The sequence below is a fragment of the Rhineura floridana genome, chromosome 2, assembly GCF_030035675.1.
Source record: "Rhineura floridana isolate rRhiFlo1 chromosome 2, rRhiFlo1.hap2, whole genome shotgun sequence".
Taxonomy (NCBI): domain Eukaryota; kingdom Metazoa; phylum Chordata; class Lepidosauria; order Squamata; family Rhineuridae; genus Rhineura; species Rhineura floridana.
Window position 1 is genome coordinate 125,961,475 of NC_084481.1, and position 24,116 is coordinate 125,985,590.

General features: G+C 43.2%; 1 protein-coding gene across 2 annotated transcripts in view; it reads left to right on the forward strand.

Annotated features, from left to right (window-relative positions):
• FAR1 (fatty acyl-CoA reductase 1) overlaps positions 1–24,116 on the forward strand; it is a 127,771-nt gene that overhangs the window by 16,529 nt on the left and 87,126 nt on the right. The gene's annotated exons all lie outside the window — the stretch shown is intronic.

Consider the following 24,116-nt stretch of genomic DNA (forward strand, 5'->3'; position numbering starts at 1 on the left):
TACTAGTTATTTGGACGCTGTGAACTAAAGCTGTTTTTGCACTTCTGGGTATATAAGAGATAAGGGCTGTCTAGAGTGTGACGCTAGTTGGTTTGAAAGATTAACTCCTTTGTAACTGGATAAAGAAATAAACTGCTCTTTGCTTGGGACATTGAAAATTGAAGGAGTTTTGTTCCTTTGGCTTTAAGAATGACAATTAAGAAGATCATGGATGTACAAGAAGGGACTTTATCTTTAGACATGTTTCAGAAAATAATGGATGGGATTAAGTCAATAAAACAAGAACTGAGAAATGATTGTCAAGCGTGGAGAATTGAATTTGACGAAATGAGACAGGAGCTGAAAGAAATTCAGGATTCTATGAGAAAGGAGAATAAAGATAGATCTGGAAAACCAAAAAAGGATGAAAGAGAAATCAAAGCCAAGGTTCAAACTATGGAGATTGGATTAAATATGGATATGGAAAAATATTTGGATTTCCTGGCTGTGATGGATCCTGGAGACAAATATTACGGTTTGGAACTCAGCGCTGTCCCTGAAGGAATTGAAGAGATTGGAGATAAAGATATTATCGGTTCAAAAAAATTCCTGGACTGGAAGGACTTGATGGAACTTGAAATGGAGAAAGTTAACAGAATAAATCCCTGTTTTGTGTCAATGGAAAAATCTTCAAGAGATGTGCTAGTGTATCATGTAAAAAAGAGGAACAGAGATGCGGCTTTGCAACAATACTTCAGTGATACGTTCGGAATTGATGGTAAGAAAATATCTGTGATAAAGGAAATTCCTATCAGACTCTTATTATATGACTATGACAGCAAGATTATTAGGTGCGTAAAGACAGAAGATGGAAGATGGAACCAATATGGATAATGGAAGAAGAGCGATTTGAAATTACTGGACTTAGTAGACTTGATGAGTTGGATTAATTGACATGTTTATCTAGAAAAAATGATGGACATATATCTCAAGGATTGGAAACTTCTCTTTGACTTTTTGTGGAAGAATAAAATGATATGATGCTAATGAGATTTGAAACCAACTAAGATAACCGCTGGAGGAAGGTGATTTTATAATCTATTTAGAGATAGGCTTGTTATATATTATAGATTTATAGCTGAACTACGACAAATCGGCAGTCAATATATTTTTTTTATTGTATTAGTTATTGATTTGTGTTTTTTCTTTTTATATTGTTTTGGTTTTGAAAATTTGAATAAAAATTAATTGAAAAAAAAACAAATCTAAACCCTTCCACCCGACACCATCGTCTCATCCACGCATTGAGACTGCAAAGCTGGGCCTGTCTGGCTGGTCCTGCGCGTGGAACCGGTAGCATTTCAGAGAAAGCCACCTTGGAGGTCCTGGCTTTCAGCATCCTACCTAGCAACCTAAATTTTGCTTCCAGGACCTCACGGCTGCATTTCCCCATGTTGTTGGTGCCAACGTGCACCACGACCACTGACTCCTTCCCAGCACTGTCTACCAAACTATCTAAACGACGGGCGATATCCGCAACCTTCGCACCAGGCAGGCAAAACACCTTGCGGTCTACACGCCCATCACACACCCCACTGTCTATGTTCCTAATGATCGAATCACCCACTACAAGGATCCCTCCACCCCCTGGAGATATATCCTCGGCATGAGAGGATAGCTGCTCATCCCCCAAGGAATGGGTCCCTTCTAAGGGATCCTTTCCCTCTTCCTCAGCTGGATGCTCTCCTTCCCCAAGACCATCGTTCTCCATGATAGCAGGAGAGCTATCATTGCTGGAGTGGGACACAGCTATAACGTCCCTGAAGGCCTCCTCCACACACCTCTCTGCCTCTCTCAGCTTTTCCAGGTCTGCCACCTTGGCCTCAAGGAAATGAAGTCGTTCCCGAAGAGCCAGGAGCTCATTGCACTGACAGCACACCCACGACTGCTGTCCAACAGGCAGATAGTCGTACATGCTGCAGGCGGTGCAAAACACTGGAAAGCTCCTACACGCCTGCTGGCTTCTTACCTGCATAGTTTTGTTTGAGGTTTATTACGTCAATAGGTTGGAGACTGTGGTTTAGTTGAGGTCAGGGAACAGAAGGGCAGAGTGGGGGGCCCTGGCCTCCTCACCCTGCTGCCGAACTCGCTCTGCTGCTTAACTCACCTTGACGCTTTGTCAGCTGGGGCCTTGACGCTTTGTCAGCTGGGGCCTTGACGCTTTGTCAGCTGGGGCCTTGACGCTTTGTCAGCTGGGGCCTTGACGCTTTGTCAGCTGGGGCCTTGACGCTTTGTCAGCTGGGGCCTTGACGCTTTGTCAGCTGGGGCCTTGACGCTTTGTCAGCTGGGGCCTTGACGCTTTGTCAGCTGGGGCCTTGACGCTTTGTCAGCTGGGGCCTTGACGCTTTGTCAGCTGGGGCCTTGACGCTTTGTCAGCTGGGGCCTTGACGCTTTGTCAGCTGGGGCCTTGACGCTTTGTCAGCTGGGGCTCCCTCTAGCTCGTGGAGCAGGCTCCCTCGCTAGGTGCTCTGACTTTATATGTGTGGCTGGTTCCTCCCAGCTACTGCTGTCAGCCAATGATGTGTTACTTGAGGCTGATGGCTCAACTATCAGCTGGGGCTTAACTCTTTAGTATTATCTCAGGCTTCCTTCCTTTGAAGGCAGGAAGGCAGGCTTCCTTCCTGAGCGAGGGGCGGGGCTGTTTAAGCTTTTGGCTGCTTTTAATCTCAGCAAGGGGCTGCAACTTCCAGGCAAGTCTTTTGTGTTTGTTGTTTTCCCACCTAGAACAGCCTGACCTTTCTTTAACCTAGGGAAACAGAGTTTGTGGTTGTGTTTCAGGAAGGCTGAAGCTGCTCTTTTTAGCAAGGACTGAGCTGACTCTCTCCCTGTATGTATCGGTGGAGTTTCCTTTTTCCCCTTCTCTCCGACTGGAATTTAGCCTTATTTACAATGTCCCCTGAAGCTTTCCTGCTAGGGTGGTGTTGAACACTAGCTTTCTATAGGCTTCCTTCTCCTAGGATCTGTCTCCTAAGATATAGGTTCTTTCAGGATTTGGCTCCTAGCTCAGGGTGACCTTAGGCTGCCCTTATTGCTTATTTCTCTGAGCTGTTTTAATTCAATTAAATAATGGAATAAATGGGAGCTACTTACCCTCTTTTCGCTCTGCTGCTTAACTTGCCTTGACGCTTCGTCAGCTGGGGCTCCCTCTAGCTCGTGGAGCAGGCTCCCTCGCTAGGTGCTCTGACTTTATATGTGTGGCTGGTTCCTCCCAGCTACTGCTGCCAGCCAATGATGTGTTACTTGAGGCTGATGGCTCAACTATCAGCTGGGGCTTAACTCTTTAGTATTATCTCAGGCTTCCTTCCTTTGAAGGCAGGAAGGCAGGCTTCCTTCCTGAGTGAGGGGCGGGGCTGTTTAAGCTTTTGGCTGCTTTTAATCTCAGCAAGGGGCTGCAACTTCCAGGCAAGTCTTTTGTGTTTGTTGTTTTCCCACCTAGAACAGCCTGACCTTTCTTTAACCTAGGGAAACAGAGCTTGTGGTTGTGTTTCAGGAAGGCTGAAGCTGCTCTTTTTAGCAAGGACTGAGCTGACTCTCTCCCTGTATGTATCGGCGGAGTTTCCTTTTTCCTCTTCTCTCCGACTGGAATTTAGCCTTATTTACAGTGTCCCCTGTATTGGATGCAGTATTCAAGATGAGGCCTAACCAGTGCTGAATAGAGGGGAACTAATACTTCACACGATTTGGAAACTATACTTCTGTTAATGCAGCCTAAAATTGCATTTGCATTTTTTGCAGCCACATCACACTATTGGCTCATATTCTGCTTGTGATCAATGACAATTCCAGGATCCTTCTTGCAAGTATCCCCCCTCTTATAACTGTGCATTTGATTTCTTTTTCCCAAGTGTAGAACTTTGCATTTATCCTGGTTGAATTTCATTATGTTGTTTTCAGCCCAATGCTCCAGCCTATCAAGGTCCCTTTGTTTGTCTTCCACTGTATTCACAGGGTTTTCCCAAGGTTTTCCATTTGGAAAGGGGCTTCCCCTCTGCCCAGTGCCCGCCCACCTACCCACCCAATATCCTCCCCTCCCCCTCCCTGCCCCTCCCCTGGGTCAGTGTTGAACTATGAACTGGGAGACTGGGGTTCGAATCCGTACACAGCCATGAAGCTGACTGGGTGACCTTGGGCCAGTCAATGCCTCTCAGCATCAGAGGAAGGCAATGGTAAAACCATCTCTGAATACCATTTACCATGAAAACCCTATTCAAAGGATCACCATAAGTCTGGTCGACTTGAAGGCAGTCCATTTCCATTTTCAAATATGATTGCATAGAAATAAATCCCACTGAACTCAAGAAGTATGCAAATGATCAAACCCAACTTCCCTTCTCCTCCCTCCTATCCCCTCCCTCTTGCCCCTCCCTCCCCATTCCCATCCCCTTCCAACCCCCTCCTCCCCCTTCCCTCCCCCTTCCCTTCCTCCTCCCCATGGTCAGTTTTACCTATCTTAAGCATGATTGCATGGAATACCATTGAACTCTATAAGCATGCAAATGATCAAACCTGCCCACCTCTCCCCCTTCCTTTGCCCCCCTCCAATATACTCTTCCCCCCCCTTTTTCCCCATGGTCAGTTTTTCCTATCCTAACCATGATTGCATAGGAGCAAATTCCATTGAACTCAATAAGCATGCAAATGATCAGACCTGCTTTTCCTCTCCTTTCCCTTTTCCTCTCCCTTCCTCCTCCCCTGTCATGTCCAGAACTGGACTCAGGAACCAGACCAGTTGGTGAAAGCAATTCAGTCTTTATTAAAGTAATATCCAAACAGAAGCTACGCTTTCTCATGAAGCAACACAATAACATGTGTCCAGCGACATGCAAGAGAGTTGACAGAACAAGGAATCCCTGCTCCCCTTGACTCTTATAAAGGGGGCTTTCTGGCACGAATTCTCTCACTCCGCCTCAAGGTGCTCTCTTCCACACCCCTCCTCTCTCTCCCCCTTGCTCTTTTTTGTTTTCTCTGGGTTCGTGGTGAAGGGGGAGGCGCTGCCCCCTCCCCTTCTGAGGATTCTACCTCTGGTATTGGGGAAAGAGGGGGGTGGATGCCATGCCCATCAGGCGGGCTTTTCTCTGGCTGAGGAGGGAGTTGAATTCCCCCTCCCTCCATTTCTAACTGCTCTGACCTGGGGGAAAATGGCCACGCCTACTGCAAGTATTTTTCTCTCTCTCCAGTCTGGTAGAGGTTTGGGCATTTTGAACATTTAGAACAATTAGAACAACCTGCCAGAGGGTCTCGCTACTTTATATCTTGTTTTGCTTCGATATCTGTTCACTCCCTAACCTTGGACTTCAAAGTAAATGAACTTAACTTCAAAGATTAATTATTGCTTCGCCCTACGGCTGAGCTCATTTGCATTTCTTTCTACGTTCCTTATTGTGGAGAAAGTGGCATTTTAATAAGAAACAGGAATCTTATTTACTTACAGTGTGGATGTTTGTTGGCAATTTCTCCATTCTTTGGGAACCTTGTTGTTGTGATTTTTAGCCTGCTACCCCTGGGCTCTGTGAGGTACCGGGAAAACATGGTTCTCACAAGGAAAAGATGTAAAGAACTTGATTTAGTGCCGGAGTTAGTCCAGGCACGCCCACAGCTTCGTCAAGCCAAAATCTCGCAATACTTTTCTCCCAAAAATGAAGAACAAACGGACAAGGTGCCAGCTTCCTCCCCACATTCTTCCTCATTAATGCAAGAGCATGACTGGTCCATCAATTATAAAAATATTAACTACAGCTTTGATGATTCCCATAAAGACCAGACGCCTTTAAACTTGGCTAAGGAAATATTAATTGCTGAAGGCGGGGTCCCTCTTAAGGTTGGAGTAGGAAACACGAATTACAGGTTGGAAGAACCACTTAAGGATATATCTCACCCACCATCTGCTTTGCCTCCTGATTCATCGCCCAATGTATCACTGGATTATTTGGCTGGCTGGTTTTGTCTATTACTGGGAGAACTGGAAGCAGTGAAAAGGTTCTCTTCAGAATGTAACAACCTTCTGACCACCCTAGTCAACGGGATGAGAGCTTTCACTCAGATGACGGTAGACATTCTTCAGAAATAATAACAACAAAAATTAAGAAAAAGTCTAAATTTAAAATCAAGAAACCTAAGGGGAAGTGTCTTCCCAAGAAAAAAAAGGCCAAAAACATCAAGAATTCCAAATTCCCGAAATACAAGAAAATGGATTTTAAATCTCTTTTCAAGCTCTTAGATCCCATTAAGACCTCACCGAAATTACGTTCTACTCCCCAAGTCAAAGCCACCACGAAGTCTAATACAGGAACTTCGTCTTCAAATACTCAGATGGAATCTAGAGCCTTTTTTTCTCCCTTGAATTCTGTGGCTGATAAAGTTTCACCAGTCTCTATCACCCCTTTTATTCCTTTTTGGAATTCTATTCCACAAGGAAGTCCTATACAGAAGACCAAGTTTAATCCGTCAATATTAATAAAGCCTCACTGGAAATTGACCTTGTCATCAAACTCGATCGTTCTGTTAAACTTCTCGATGTCTCGTGGATTACAGTTCGAACTGAAAAGACAATTAATGTATTTTTTAGCCTCTCTTTTTATTGGCTACTTCCAGGTCTCCTCTATTAATCATATTAAATTTCTTCCACCCATTTGTGGTGCTCCACGGATTATTGTTTCCTTCTCATCAGTTGGCCCGGTGAGGTTCCTGTTTGAGAATAAAACTGTTCTTGAGACGTGGGGGTTTCAGTTTCAAGACTCTTCATCAATTCAGCGCTCCCTCACCCCTTATTTTCCACTAAACTACCATCAGCGAATGTTGCTTATCATTGCCCTTATGTACAGCCCATAAAACCGCCTAGTCCCCCACTTATACCTGAGCCGTTTACTCCAGACAAAGGTCCTCACCATACACCTTTTCGTCCTATAACCCTTTTGGCGGAGCCCCTTTTATATACTGAGGAGAAACAGCTGATCCACTCATATTGGGCTCTACCAAAAGCAGAACAAGTGGCTATTACTTCAAGACTCTCCAGTCTCATATTACTACTGGAAAATGCCCATGTGGCTAATACTTCAGCCGTTCAAGTGCAAGGTAAGTTTCTTTCCAATCGGCCTAGTTATCAGTCACCTGTTACAGCACCCTCATCTCCATATTTGCTTTCTACGAATCCCACTTATAAGAATTTCCTACCCACAGTGATCCCTAATCTTCAAGAGGATGGTGTTCCATTTTCTCTAGTTGATATTTGTCAACAGAATCCCCGGGACGACAATGATAAAGACTCGGGCTGCAGCCACTCCAGGGTGACCGAGTCCCCAAAGACTCTGTCGTGGTCACAAATGAGACATCTGTACCCTAAAGAACTGGGATCTCCGGCTAACTCTTCCCTTCAGTCTTCTCCCAGCAGTTTTTCCTTTGGCCCCTTTTTCTCAAATGCTGGCAAGTTAACTTCGGCTATACTATCAGACCGGGGTCCCCCAGCGAATTGACTGAGCAACGCAAAAGTTTACTCCTCTGCTTTACCCACCCTCTTACAACCGGCACTTGCCCAATCCACAGGAGGTCCTAAAAATCCCCCACTTCGCTCTAAAACCCATTTAACAGATATTGCTTGTCTTTCATGAAACATCGCAGGATGGAACAATAAGTCAAATGATTTGGATTTCACAACCTTTATCCAATCATTTGACATCTTGTGTCTCCAGGAAACTTGGCTTTGCGACACCCAGCTAATTGACCTTCATGGCTTCAAGTCGTGGGTCTGCCCAGCTACGAAGACCGCTTTAAGGGGCCGCGCCAGTGGAGGTCTAGCAACATTAATAGCTACTTCATTAGATGTCGTGATCTCCCTTCCTCCAGAGCCGCCCCCGGATTTTTGTTTAGTGTTAATTATCTCCTTTTCTGCCAAATATTCTATTATATGCTTAAATGTCTATTTTCCGCCATCGTCTCATTATATATCATTATCAAGATGGGTACAATTAGATAAATATCTTGATAAGCTTTCTAACGTCTACCAGTCACACTCGCTACTAATTTGTGGCGACTTCAATGCGAGATTGGGCCAAACCTTTCCATCCCTGTGCGATTTCCCAGAGGGTGCGCTTGAGGAGCAGTTAATTCTTCCCCATATTTCAACAGATACCTCTGCAAATCAAAATGGCAGAGCCCTATTTAGATTATTGATTAAATTTCAGTTAGTTTGTATTAATGGGACGTATATAGATTCTTCACGGGTTTTTTTCACATTCATCTCAGGGAGAGGGGCTAGTGTCGTAGATTATTTTTTAGGATCTCCGGCTTTAGTTTCTCTGATAAAAAAATTTACAGTTATATCTAGACCTGACAGTGACCATCTTCCAATGTGCCTTATTCTGAGTTGCCCCTTATCAAAGAACTCATCAGGCAACCCAATTCCAACTTTAGATCTTTTATGTGGATCTAGACGGCTTAAGTGGTCAGTGAATGTAGCCACGTCAGTTAAGCAAGCTTTAGCGACACCATCCTTGTTAAACCTTCATCAGCAGCTTAGTGCCCAGCCAGTGGATATTCTTGAAACATACGAGAAGATCACTAAAGCTCTTAAGTCCGTGGTGTCTACTGACATATTTCTTAAACAGAAAGACATTCAATCTCAAAAAACTTGGTTTGATAGGGACTGCCGAGCAAAAAAGAAAGAGCTCACTGCCCAAATTAAAATCACACGTCGAAATTATTCAGAGGCTGCTTACTCTTACATGCTCTCGCTTAAGCGGGCATATAAGAAATTGCTGAAAGACAAAAAGCAGATTTTTTATCTGAATAACTGGAAAGATCTGGGACAGGCCCACCTCCACGGCAATGACTTGGAATTTTGGAAACTGGTGCACGGGGGTCTCACCCAAAGTTACTTCGTTTCTATTCCACCTATACTTCCTGATACTTGGGTATCCCATTTTAGTACAATCTTTGGGTCACCTTCGCTAACACCTCCCAGTTCACCTGTTGAGTTAGCTGATTTTCCTGCATGGCCCCGTCTCCGTTTCTGAAATAGGAGATCTGATTATGACACTACGTACAAACCAAGCTCCGGGTGAGGACATGTTACCCCCGGAGATCTTTTTGTCGGAAATTCCTTGGTGGGCCCCTTTACTTGCTATTCTTTTTACCCATATTAATAACACTGGCGAGTTTCCCTCGGGTTGGCGAACCAGTATAATAGTTCCTATTTTTTAAAAAAGGTGATCCTTCCCTCCCAAAAAATTATAGACCTATCAGTCTATTAGACATTACAGCTAAGTTATATGCCCGTTTTCTTCTTAACAAACTTGTTGATTGGGACTCTAGGTACTCGGTTATACATCAGGAACAGGCGGGTTTTAGGAAAGGGAAAAGCACAACGGATCAGGCCTTTATTTTAAACCACCTAATACATAAAGCTTTAAAAGGTTCACACTCATCGCTCTACGTGGCGTTCATTGATTTCGCTGCAGCCTTTGATTCGGTGGATAGGGAACTGCTGTGGTTTAAGTTGGCCCAGTCAAATGCCGACAAGAGACTAGTCTGGCTAATAAAATCTCTTCACCAATCAAATACCCTAAGAATACGCTTAGGCAGAAATGGCGCCTGTGACGCCCTTCCCTGGCTCTCCCTGTCAGGTTCCTACCTGCTCGTGGTTACTGCCTGTCACTAGGCACCACCAGGGACTCCACCAGTCCGGACTGTCCTTTTTTATGGTTTCTCTCCCCGCTCTAGCACAGATCTCAACAGATCCCCCTGCTAGGCAGCACCACCAGTCACGTCCTATAACCAGTATTCCCAGAGACTCTGCCTGAGTCTCTCTATCAGGTTACCTCTGTGACTGAGTGCTTAAGCTGTCTCCAATCCCTTTGATATTTATATATAATTCTGGTTTGCTCTTAATACTTGTGGTGTTATAGTATCCCCTTCACTGCTGCCACCATTTGTTACAGTTTCCCTTCAGCCTTGGTATTTACCTTACCCTCCCTTCTGGTCTGTGAAACCCTAGCCAAGGATCAGGCCTTTGGTAAACCAAATATATTTATTAAATAACAAAGATAACAAGATTTCTTTATAAAGGCATATGGTTTCATCTATCCCTGAGGTACTGGTCTTAGTATTAATCCGAACTCCACACTCTCCTCACATCCACCAACTCTCCACACAATCTCCTCTCAAAAACCCACCAAAACAACCCACAACGTCCACTGTCCACCCAGATTCAACTGTCATCCTTCCATTTATATCCTCCAGCCATCCAAACACTCAGCCAATCATCCAGCATTCTACTGCCCATTCACCCCCCCTCCTCTTTCACTCCACTTACCATGTATCTTCTATTCAAACAGCACTTACCATATATACACTAATACAGGAACATCACATTTCCCCCCCCTTAAAATAACGGCAGAGTATTATTCCTGTTCCAGGATTCATACGCCGCGTTAATAAGTAAAACAAGTCTCTCTGGGGAAAATGTCTTTCTTTGTTCCTCCGTCTGGTCACGTCACTGCAGTCCCAGCCACCTGCCTTGACAGTCCATCGGCCAATACATTGTCCTTGCCTTTGATGAACTGGAAGTCCACTTGATAGTCTTGTACGGCCCAGGACCACCTCTGCAGCATAGTATTATGGTTTTTCATAGTCTGTAACCATAACAAGGCCCGATGATCCATTGTTACCGTAAATCTTCGTCCCCACACGTATGGGCGCAACTTGTTCAGTCCCCACACGATCGCTAGGCACTCCTTTTGGACTGATGAATAGTTTTTCTCCCTCGGCGTCAGCTTGAGACTCAGATACGTCACTGGATGTCTGGTGCCTTCTCTCTCCTGCAGCAAGACGACTCCCAGCGCGAGGTCTGATGCATCCGTAGCCACGATGAATTGTTGCTCATAGTCTGGTGCTATTAATATAGGTCCTTGGCACAAGGCTTGCTTCAGCAGATCAAAAGCCTCCTGACATTCATCCGTCCATACCACACGCTCAGAACACTTTTTCTTTGTCAATTCATGCAAGGGGGTTGCTATTTCCCCAAAATTTTTCACAAACTTCCTATAAAAACCAGCCACACCTAGAAATGCCCTAACTTGCTTTTTGGTTAAGGGGATAGGCCACGCTTGTATTGCCTCCACCTTGCTCCATAAGGGGGTGATTTTCCCACTCCCCACCTTATGTCCTAAATAGACCACCTCCTTCAACCCAAACTGGCATTTCTTCGCTTTTATTGTGAGGCCTGCCTTTCTTAATGCCTCTAATACTGTTGTCAGGTGTTGGACATGCTCAGGCACCGACTTGCTAAAAATGGCCACGTCATCGATATAGGCCACTGCAAAATCTGACATGCCTCGCAACACAGTATTGATTAGCCTCTGAAACGAACTTGGTGAGTTCCTTAGTCCCATGGGTAAGGTCACAAACTCATATAACCCATCTGGTGTACTGAAGGCAGTTTTGGCTCTGGATTGCTCGTCTAGTTCCATTTGCCAAAATCCTTTACAGAGGTCTAACGTAGAGATAATGGTTGCTGCCCCCAACAACTCTAACATTGCGTCCACCCTAGGCATAGGATACGCATCTGGGACAGTAATTTTATTTATTAGCCAATAATCAATGCAAAACCTTGTCGTTCCATCTTTTTTCGGAACCAGGACAATACTTGAGGCCCAGGGACTGATAGATTCCCTGATCACTCCTAGTTCCAGCATATCTTCGACCTCCTTTTTGATTTCACTCAAAACTTTCCCATTCACATGGTACGGCATAGATCTGATTGGGGCATGATCTCCAGTATCAATGGAATGTTTGGCTATACTGGTTCGGACAGGTCTATTGCTGAAGAGATTCCCATAGTTTTTCAAAACTCTCAGAATCTCTTCCTTTACTTCCTCCTTCACCTCCTCTGACCATTCCACTTGACCTACCCCTCCTTTGTTTTTGCTTTCCTGTACCAAATCTGGAAGTTCAGGCCCACTTCCCTCAGGGAATAAGGTAACTTGCAACACCTTTGCATCCCTGGTATGGTAAGGCTTTAACATATTTACATGAACCACTTTGTTTTTGTTTAATTGGTCTGTGGTAATTACATACGTCACTGTGTCAAGCTTATCTCTTATGGTATATGGTCCCACCCAGTTAGCCTGTAATTTGTCATGTTTCCTGGGTATGAATGCCATAACCATATCTCCCACATCATACACACGTTCCCTGGCTGTTCTGTCATACCAGTAACTTTGCTTCTGCTGAGCTTGACTGAGATTCTCTTTCACAACTTCCATCATTGATGTTAATTTATTGCGGAATTCCAATACAAAATCCACTACAGATGTTTTGTACTCTCCCAGGGTTCCTTCCCATGAATTTTTTAGCAGTTCCAAAGGTCCCCTCACTTTTCTAGTGAACATCAGTTCAAAGGGTGAGAAGCCTGTTGACTCCTGAGGGACTTCTCTGTATGCAAATAAGAAGCATCCCAAACGTTCATCCCAGTCTTGTGGGTGATCTTGAACATAGCTTCTTATCATGCCTTTCAAAACCCCATTGAATCTCTCAGTTAGCCCATTAGTGGCGGGATGGTAAGTAGTGGTCTTTAGATGTTTTAGACCACAACATTTCCACATACATTGCATCACTTCTCCCATGAATACACTGCCTTGATCCGTCAGCACTTCATGAGGGAAACCCAGCCTCATAAATCAAATCTTTATTTACAGTCGATAGACCCATAGGAGGGGGTGATACAAAAGAAAGATAGTACATAATGATGAGCATATAATATAACTTTAGGAAGGCTGTTGTTAACAGAATTTGAAGATTAGTGCTGGGAGAGGCCCTTACGTTTCTGTTGGATTGCATAAATATATTTAGCAACTTGCATGGTGTTTTGTTTATCAGTACCAGATAGTAGGTATGCAACTGATGTTTCTGGAGACTTATGGGAAATTTTTAGCAGTAGATCTTTGAGATATTTGGATCGAAGTTGTGAATACAGGGGGCAAGCAAAAAGACTATGGGAGAGAGTTTCTATATCTATACCACAAGGGCATATGCGTTGTTCATATGAGATCCCCTTGAACCTCCCTTCGAGAATCGCTGAGTATAGAACATTGAATCTTGCTTTTGAAAACGCTTGTCGAAATTTGGGGATTGTGAGGTGATCTAAGTATATACTTAATTTTTCAGGGGGGAGATTCAAATTCAGATATAGTGGAGAACATCTTTTAGACGCTTGGGTAAATGTTATCTGATAATCGATGTCCTTGAATCTTGAGCGGATTATTGTTAATGCGTCTTTAGGAGGTTGAGATCTTAAATACTCTTTTGAGAGGCCTATATGGCGTAATTTCGATTCCAGTTTGGAATTCCATTTGGAATGGCAATTGTCATTCCAGAGTAGAGTTATTAGATTGGGCGTGGATTCGAATGAAATTCTAACCCAGTAGTTAACGGTTGTCAGCCAAGCCTGACATTCCATTGATAGAAAACCGCATTCCAATCTGAGAGCCGCCGAGGGCACGCATCTGGGAACTCCTAATAAACATCTTAAGAAGGAAGATAGAATTACTTCAATTGAGGGGTCCCAGGAGTGAATCCAAATTGGGGCTCCGTAGAGAATTTGTGGGATAATTTTACTTTTAAATATTTGCAAAATCGCAAGGATAAATTGCCCTCCTTTATAATAGAAAAATCGAATCAAACTATTTAGGGAATACTTTATTTGCCTTAAGGTTGTTTTTATATGGAAAGCCCAATTCTTTGAGGAATGGAAATTTATTCCAAGATATTTGTAATGTGAGACTTGTTCTATAGAATTATTTACAATCCAAAGTGGAGTACTTATTCGCTTGGAGAAAACCATAATTTTTGTTTTGTCAAAGTTGATTTTTAGATGATTCACTGCACAGTACGACATAAAAGCCTTTAAAGTGCATTTTAAACCTACTTTTGACAATGAAAGGAGCACGGCGTCGTCAGCATAAAGTAAGAGGGGACATCGCACATCTGCTAGCTTAGGGGAATGAAAATCGTGGGAAAGGCAGCTTTCGTTCAGATCATTTAGGAACAGGTTAAAAAGGAACGGCGCGAGTATGCAACCTTGTCTGACCCCTTTTTCAGTGGGAATAGAATTTGATAGCCCTCCCTCTTTTCCACAACGGATACGCAAGGAAGTTTGTTGGTGAAGCTGGAAAATCAGAAACAAAAGTCTTTTATCAATTGAAGAGTTGGATAATTTTGCCCAAAGAATATCGCAGGGGATTGAATCAAATGCCGCCTTTAAGTCTATAAAGGCAACAAATAGTCCATTTCCCTTTTGTTTACTATATTTTTCAGGTAGGTGTTGTAGAATCAAGCAGTGGTCCAGGCTCGAAGAGCCTTTTCTGAATCCTACTTGTTCCTTGCCAAGTATATTTTGTTCGTTCATCCATTGCTGGAGCTTTTCTTTCAGATATGACGCGTAGAGCTTGGCTATTACTGGTAGGAGGCTTATTGGTCGATAGTTAGATGGATCCTCTCTATCGCCTTTTTTAAAAATAGGGATAACAATAGCCTCCTGCCATGAAGATGGGAAAATGCCTGAGTCATTGAGGCTGGTGAAGAATTTTGCTAGTAAAGGGGCCCACCAATCTGGAAAATTTGTTAAGAGTTCGGGGAGAATGTTGTCAGACCCAGGGGCTTTGCCAGATTTTAATCCAGCGATTAAGGTCTTAATTTCAATTGGGTCAACTGGTGGCCAGGATGTGAGTGACTGCATATCTAGGGAAAAGGAAATGTTAGGTACTCTGGGGGGGGGCGTTTTTAAATAAGGTCGAGAAATAGCTTTCCCATGTATACGAGGCGATATTACAGAATACTGGACGGGAGGGTCTGAAAGCTTTTGTAATTATAGACCAAAACTTTTTGGAATTTTTTGTCCTTGATGCTGTAATTAGATTATTCCATTCCTCTCTCTTTGCATTGTTTTTTTTAATTTTTAACGTTGTTTTATATTTTCGTTTAATTTGGTAATAAATTGAAGGGAGTTGGTTTAATTTTTGGTGGCGGTAATAAAGGTAGATTTGCGCTAATTTACGTTTAAACGACAGACAATCTTTGTCAAACCATTTAGGGCCACTGTTTCTAGACAATTCAGGTCCTACATACGCTGATCTCATTTTTTTGTCTATTTGGTCTATAAGGGATACGTATAGGTTAAGCTGTTCTTCAGAGGACTCTGAGTTCATTAAGTGAGCCCTGATATCCATAGCTTTTGAGGACGATAGAAAGGATTCTATCATTACGGCAAGCGAGTCCGTCCATGGGTATCGCTTGTATTGAGAATTATAATAGCTTATCAATGGCTTAAATTCAGCTGTTAGGCAAAAACTCTCGTAGACTAGACATGAGAAATTTAGAGGGAGGTGATCACTATTTAGTTTTGTGCCAATGGAGAAATTTTCTATAGAGGGAAGAAAGGATGCTGAGGTCAACACGTAATCGATTACGCTGCTGCCTATTTGGGATAAAAATGTATATTCGGCACAGGTGTCTAGCTTTTCAAGGCCGTTTAGAATAGTCAGGTGATGAGAGATAGCAAAGCGAATTAAACATATTCCTCCACGGTTGATTATAGTATCTTTCGATTGTCTATCAAGGGAAAAAGCTGATTGATCGCATACCTCACCGTGCCACAATTTAGAGGCAAACAAGGTGTGGTGGTTTGGGCCTATCCTCGCGTTGAAGTCTCCCATTAATAACAAATGAGCTTGGGGGTGGGCCGTCTCAAGATCTAACAAATAATGATCTAATTTTTCCCAGTATTGTTCTGTATTGGCGTACGTTCGCGAGGGAGGGATATATACATTTACAAGCAATATAAAAGTCTTCCCAACCGATATTAAGGCTGCCATCACTAGGGTATCCAGATTTTGGAGTTGAAGCAGTTTTACAGCCAAAGACGTAGAAATAAAGATCACCATACCCCCTTTTGCTCTGCCTTTTGTTACAGGTTGGGCTGGTGAATATAAGGTGAAAAAGCCATTTAAATATGGCTTGTGAGTTATCCAGGTTTCTTGAAGATAGATGATGTCGTGTCTGGAGAGATAACTCTTCCAATCTTGGTCGTTTGATTTGGCGTTCCAGCCTGCGATGTTCCACGAAAGGACAGTTAGGGGTTTATGAGTCGTTGCAGGTATAGAATTGGCATTGAGTGGGAAAAAATTCACATTTTGGGGGGGTTTGTGGAGATGTCAATTTAGCTGTGTTATTTGGTTTAATGAGTCTGTGTCGTCAATAAAGATTGCTCCATTTTTGTTACGTGAGTGGAGTCTAGAGTTGCAAGTAGATGTTTCGATTATTGGGTTGGTTTTTTCAGTCTGACGCTTAGATGCTTTGCGTCGAATATCTTTTGGTTTTGTCGTGTCTTCCACGATGCACGAGGGAAAATTTACATTTGAGAGTATTTCGCTACCATCAGATGGGATTTGTCTTAATTGGGCTGGCTTTTTATAGGAGGAAGATGTTTCTATTGAGTTTTTGATTTGAGGTGTCATTCTGAGTTGGTGGATGAAACTTAAGAACCTATTAATTAAGAACTCACGCTCCGGTGACGGTAGTGAGGCATACAGCTCCTCAAGTTGGGTTTCTTCGGGTTCCAGCGCTTGTGCAAGTATCACTGGAGTATGTAAATGTGCCGCCTTCTCCTGATGGTTAGATGCATTAAATGCAGAATCATTATGGGATGAGATATTCAGAGGTACACTGGAGTTGGTGTTAAGTGATACCACGCTACTAAATGGTAGATAAGAGTAGGGTAATTCCAGTGGGCTGGGAGGAGATAAGTCTATGTAATATCTTTGGACAGAGAAACCCATTTTATCCAGCACATATCTTGATTGCAGGAGTTGAGTGACAACAGCACAGGAGTGGCATGTAACGATTACGCGCCATTCATATGGGGTGTAAGGAAGAATTTTCATAGATCTAATGAAGTTCCTGCGTTTAAAGACACCCAAAGCTTTACCTATGACGACGTCCATAAAAGGGATGTTTGGTAAAGAATAGCGGCGCTCATTTGTAATGGCTTTGTAAGAAATGGCCACTTTATCAGATTGGAGAACTAGAGATTGCAAAGATAATAAATTGCGTCTTGTGCTGCGTTTAATTAGTTGAGAGTATGAAGATTGAAGTTCAGGGGGGGCGTGGAAGAAGGTGCAATCTTTTCGTGATGAGTACTTGATAGTTGTATCGGGAGGTTTGCTTCAGAGTGGTCCAAGTTTGAGTGACAAGGAATTTTCCTGTTCTTCGTAGGCACTTGGTTGGAAGGTGCTGGCGCCTTTTGAGAGTCCAGTATTTTAAAAAGTGGTTTATAATTCAGCTTGTTTGAGTTAGCCTTTTTGGGGTTCTTAATATTTTTTGGTTTCTTAGTTTGATTTGATTTTGTTGGATTTTTTATGGTTTCATTCTTCTAGGTTTGTGATCCTATAGAGGTGACAGAAGTAATTTGATTGTCTTTTGGTAAGGAAGTCAATGAGCGAAACGACTGCACTAGTGTGGTAAGTAATTGATTTGTTTCAGAGATAAATGTTTTCACAAGCTTCAATTCATCTAGTAGAGCTGAGTGCTCTGTCTGTGTTGTAATCCGTGCTGGAGAAGGCTGTTCCTTTCTCAATTCACTAGGGGGGGTTATCAGCCCATTAGTCAAACTTAAGGAGTCAATTGTTAGGAAAGAAGATGGAGTCGTTGAATTGTATAGGATTGACGCATTATTAAAACCAGCATCTTGTAGCTCGTCTGCCAAAGATTTACCCATAGATGGTTTCATGAAAGAATTATCCGTGTAAAGGTGTTGCAGTGTCCAATCATGTGCTCGATGTTTGCTTGTGGCTTTAAGGATAGCTGTGTGAGTTCGGGGGATGAACCTTGTAAAGGCAGAAAGAAGTTTGTAATTTTGGATTGTCGTAAACTTGGTGTTATAGTATCCATTGAGTAAGCTTCCAGGGGGTAAAAGAGGCTTCTGCTTAGGCTGTTATAGGAGCATAAAGTGTAGGTTAATGGAATATATAGAGCTTGCCAGAGTTGGAGGAGGCAATTTTGGTGGCTAGGTTCTTGTATGTTGGGGTCTAAAAAGTTGCTTCGTTCCGTTCAAGTGTCTGTATAAATCACACTAATTAGAGATTATAAGACTAAGAGGTTAATAGGCTGTCAAAGCTTGAGAGTTTTAAAGTTCTTTGAAGGTTTTTAAGATTTATAATTCCACGGAGTGAGAGGAGCCATAAAACAAGGATTAACTGCAGTAAAATGGGGTCGTTAACGATCAGATGTTCCTTGTAGACTAAGGAAAAGTTTAGCCAAGGTAAGATAAAATCTGCCCAAGTAAAAATTATGTAAAAATAAATTAAAAGAGAAACAAACCGGAGCTGAGAAGATAGCAGTTAACCGGAAGAAGGTCAAACCGGAAGTCCCCAGCCTCATAAAGATTTTTAACAAAGCCTCTGCCACTACAGGGGCTTCTACAGATCTTAGTGCTTCTGCGTCTGCTTTCTCTGTGGCGGCCCCCTCGATCTGGAACTCCCTCCCAATAGATCTTCGACATGCCCCTTCCCTAGAAATATTTCGCCGGGGCCTGAAGACTTGGCTCTTTAACCAGGCCTTTACAACCTCTGAGACTTCTAGGGTAAATTAGCCTTGTATTGAAATGCTGATAATTTATTATACTGAACTTGTATGTAATGTATTGACTATATCTTACTTATTGTATTTTATCATATTTTACTGTAAGCCGCCTAGAGTGGCCATTGGCCAGATAGGCGGCCTATAAATTAAAGTTTATTATTTATTATTATTATTACCTGGTGGCAAAATCCACCACCACCAATAGATATTTCTTGCCATGCCTTGTGGGTTTGGAAAAAGGGCCCACCAAATCTATTCCCACTCTATAAAAGGGTTGTCCAATTATAGGAAGGGGCTTTAAGGGTGCCTTAGTCTTTACTCCACTTTTTCCCACCTTTTGGCATATACCACAAGATAGACAATGTTGTTTTACGTCTTTGGAGATATTTGGCCAATAATAGTGTGCAGTCAATCTCCTCTTGGTCTTTTTTATTCCCAGATGTCCTGCACATGGGACATCGTGGGCTACCTCTAGCAATCTGGTTCTGTATTTGCTAGGTACTATCAATTGCTTCACTGGTTCACATTCATCCTTTCTCTCAGCAGGCATCCACAGTATATATAAAATCCCATTCTCACACACAACTTGATTCCTCAGTTTGTCAGTGAAAGGAATCTGTTGGGTCAGGGCTTGCTCCTTTATTTGTTTCAAACTGGTATCCTTATCCAGTTCTTCTCTGAAATGCTCTGTCTCTTTATTATCAGAGACCATTTGATACAGTTTGTCTCCTTCAGCAGGCCTGCTAGTGGTTGCTATGGTGACCTGAGGCTCGCAAACAGATTCCACCCTGTTTCCTTCAGCCTGTGTTAACATGGCTTCTGTTTCTTTGCCAAGTTGCTGTCTGGTCACCACATATATTTTCCCCTGTGCCCCCATAACATCTCTTCCCAGTATCACTGGTTCTTGTTGTTGGCCATTAATACCGACTTTATATTTTCCCTCTTTATTTCTCCATTTCATTTTCACTAGTGCTATGGGTAAGCTTTCTGGATCTCCCCTCACTCCTTGGATAGTCACTGTCTCCTGAGGTAATATTTCCTCAGATTTTATTAAATCTGGCCTCAGCAATGTCTGTGCGGCACCAGTATCAAGCAATGCCCAATAATTTGCCCCTTGAACACACACTTCCTCTCTTAGACTCGAATCCAAGTCTTTTACTTCTGTCCAGTTTATCTGGCAGAACTGAACCTTTTTCGCTGTTAGCTCTTTTGGTTCTATCTTTACTGCCCTTGTCTGAGCAGGATTACTAATGGGGTTGGCAACCTCACATTGAAAACGTAGGTGCCCCGGTCTACCACATTTATAGCATAATTTCTCCTCTGCTTTAGGGTACACAGATCCACTCTGGGGTGTCCTGTGCCCTTCAGATTTTACTGGAGGGCTCACTCGCTGTGGTACCACATCCTTTCTGCCACCATTATATGGTCTGGGTTTAAACTCTCTTGATGTTTTCCCCACCCAGCCAGTTCTATTGGAGGCAAAGTGATCCGCCATCTCTGCGGCCTCCTGCACCGATGTAGGGGAACGGTCTTTGACCAGGAGCCTTATTTCTGGTGGTAACTGATGGTATAATTGATCCAGTATCATGAGGCTTTTCACCTCTTCCACTGACTGAGCTTTGGCACTATTCATCCACTTTCCAAATATATCCATCAACTTTGCTCCCAGTTCAACAAAAGACCTCCCTGCTTGGATCTGACAGTTTCGGAATAACTTTCTAAGATAGTCAGGTCCCAGTCTGAATCTTTTGTAGACTGCCTCTTTAAACTCAGCATAGGTGACAGGCCTGTCTGAGGGGAAATATTGGTATACCTCTGCCAATTCCCCTTTGATCAGGTTTGATAAATACTGCATGTATTTATCTTCAGGTAGCCCCCACAACTGAGCTGCCTTTTCAAAGGTTGTGAGATAAATTTGAGGATCTTGACCAGGCTCATAGACAGCAAAGTCCTTTGGAGTAATTTTTATTTTTGCTCCATCTCTGTCTTTCCTTGTCTCCTCAGAGTGAAATTTCTCTCTATCCAATTTTAATCTTCTGGGGTCTCTTCCCTGACAGGTTGTTTTTGCTGGGCAGTTGCAAATCCTATAAGTGCTACCCTCAATTCATCTACCCCTTTACCCTCGTGAGGTAAATTGAATGTTATGCACTTCTCCACCAGCTCCTCTCTTTTCATTTTTATATATTCAGCCATGGTGTTTGAGTTCACTCACTCTTTGCCACACACTCTTTGCCAGTCACTCTCACAAGTAATCTTGTTTTGTTATTTCTGTTTGCCACACCACTGTTAGGGATTCTCTAGTATTCGTACCACCGCTACAGCCAACACCTGTGACGTATTCTCCTTTGTCACCACGTGTCTTTGGGACTCTCTTTGGTTCGTATCCCACCGCTGTGCCACCATGTGTGATGCCCTTCCCTGGCTCTCCCTGTCAGGTTCCTACCTGCTCGTGGTTACTGCCTGTCACTAGGCACCACCAGGGACTCCACCAGTCCAGACTGTCCTTTTTATGGTTTCTCTCCCCGCTCTAGCACAGATCTCAACAGATCCCCCTGCTAGGCAGCACCACCAGTCACGTCCTATAACCAGTATTCCCAGAGACTCTGCCTGAGTCTCTCTATCAGGTTACCTCTGTGACTGAGTGCTTAAGCTGTCCCCAATCCCTTTGATCTTTATATATAATTCTGGTTTGCTCTGAATACTTGTGGTGTTATAGTATCCCCTTCACCGCTGCCACCATTTGTTACAGTTTCCCTTCAGCCTTGGTATTTACCTTACCCTCCCTTCTGGTCTGTGAAACCCCAGCCAAGGATCAGGCCTTTGGTAAACCAAATATATTTATTAAATAACAAAGATAACAAGATTTCTTTATAAAGGCACTTAAGCATATGGTTTCATCTATCCCTGAGGTACTGGTCTTAGTATTAATCCGAACTCCACACTCCCCTCACATCCACCAACTCTCCACACAATCTCCTCTCAAAAACCCACCAAAACAACCCACAACGTCCACCGAGATTCAACTGTCATCCTTCCATTTATATCCTCCAGCCATCCAAACACTCAGCCAATCATCCAGCATTCTACTGCCCATTCACTCCCCCTCCTCTTTCACTCCACTTACCATGTATCTTCTATTCAAACAGCACTTACCATATATACACTCATACAGGAACATCACAGCGCCCTCTCGAGCGAAATACTGGTCTTAAAAGGGGTTAAACAAGGCTGCATCTTGGCCCCTTTTCTTTTTAATTTTTTTATAAATGATCTAGTTCCAGCATTGTCAGCTCCTTCCTTTTCTCCCCCTCCGTGGGCAGAGAAAAAATTTCAACTCTTTTGTATGCCGATGATCTGGCTTTGCTCTCTATTAATAAAATCGGACTTAGAAGATTGTTAACTCGACTGGAGGAGTATTGCCAATCCAATAGGATTCAGATAAATCTCTCCAAATCCAAAATTATGGTATTTGGGAAACACAGCAAATCTAAATCTGTCTGGAAGCTAAATGGAATCCCCCTAGATCAAGTTCAAAATTTTAAATATTTAGGGATTATTTTTAATAACAAACTTTCGTGGAAACCTCACGTTAAAGAACTTAAACTAACGTTGTCTAGATTAGTTGGTCAATTGAAAAGGTTCTTCTATACTCATGGAGGCCAACTAGTCCCTCCTATGCTGAAAATTTTTATCGCTAAAGCCTTATCTAAATTACTTTATGGGTCTGGTCTTTGGGGCCAATCATGCAAACCTCTTCTCGAACCCATACAAAACACCTTTCTAAGACAGATCCTGGGGCTCCCTCGTGGCGCCCCCGCTGCACATGTTAGGGCAGAATTAGGCCTTCCTTCCATCTCTGCCAAAATAGATTTGGCGGCCCTAAGGCTATGGAGGAAAATTTCTTTGATGGATGATTCCTCCTATGTTAAACTTTGTTGGCTTGAACAAATGCAATTAGGAGGTTGGGCCCACTCCATCAGGTCTTTAATCCAATCATATAACTTCCTGAATAGCACCCTTTCATTATGGTCGTCTTTAGAGTTACGCAATTGGATTTACAACTTTAACGTGGCACAAGATAGGTCTGTCATTGTGGCCTCTCCCTTTTCAAGATGGTTTCCACTTTTTAAATTTGATCATGTCATTTCACCTTATTTAACAACTCTATCGTGCCCCCTTTTGCGTAGACTTTTTACACAAATTAGATTTCAGACGATGCCTACCGCTTATTTGGAGGGTAGATATAAGGGGATCCCTCATGCGGATCGTCACTGTGTTTGTGGGGATGCAGCAGTTGAGGATTTATATCATTATCTCTTACGTTGCCCATTGTATTCCAATCCGAGACACAAATTCTTAGAGCCCTTTCTTAGGCATAGATCTTCACCCTGATTTTTTAATTGTCGAATTATTGGCGGATTTGAATCCTTCTACCACCTTGGCAGTGGCCAATTTTGCTCTTGCAGCTAAAAACATTAGAGCAAATTTTACTAAAGTTTAACAGTTTTAAATTGTTCTAGTATTTCGTTCAGTCTGTCGTGATTGTATTTGTGTGATTGTATTTTATTCCTTTATACTGTTTTACTGTTTCTTTTGTATGCAATGGCCTATGGCTACAAGCAAATAAAGCTATTTCCATTTCCAACTGCTCTGACCTGGGAAGGGGGTTGAGCGTGGGAAGTTCCTGGGAAGAGTCTGTGTCTGTATCTGTGTCGGCTAGAGCTTCAAGGTCTTTACTGCTGGGCAACACTAACTCTGGGATTCCTCCCCCCTCCTCTGGTTCTTCTTCACACAACTCTGGGAAAATGATCTCCTCCCCCTCCTCATCCTCTGAAGTGCCAGGACCCCAATCCTGCATCCTGACACCATCCCCTCTCTCATGCTGTGCCCTCCCCCCACTGGTCGGCATAGGGCGATGGGGAAACCGTTGATGGAATTCTTTCACTAAATCTGGGGCATGCACATCCCTCTCATTTTCCCATGATCTGTCAGCTGGCCCATAACCCTTCCAGTGAATTAACTATTGTAATTGATTACGCCTCCTTCTGGAATCAAGAATCTGTTCAACTTCGAATTCTGGTTGTCCATCCACTAGAATGGGTGCCCCTGGAGCCTCCACTGGTTGTAAATCGCTGGGAGGGGTTGCTTTCATTAACAAGGAGCGATGAAACACAGGATGTATTTTGAAAGTAGCTGGCAACTTCAGTCTATAAGCCACGGGATTGATTTGTGCCTCTACTTCAAAGGGCCACACTCTCTTATCCTGCAGCTTCTTACACTTGCCCGGCATCTGAAGGAAGCGAGTGGACAACCACACCTGGTCTCCTGGTTGGAGGGGGGCCCCCTCTCTTCGATGCTGATCGGCAATTCGTTTATATTCAATTTTGGCATCGTTTAATTGTTGTTTAAGTACCTGCTGCATGGCCTGTAGTTCCTGCAGAAATTCCCCG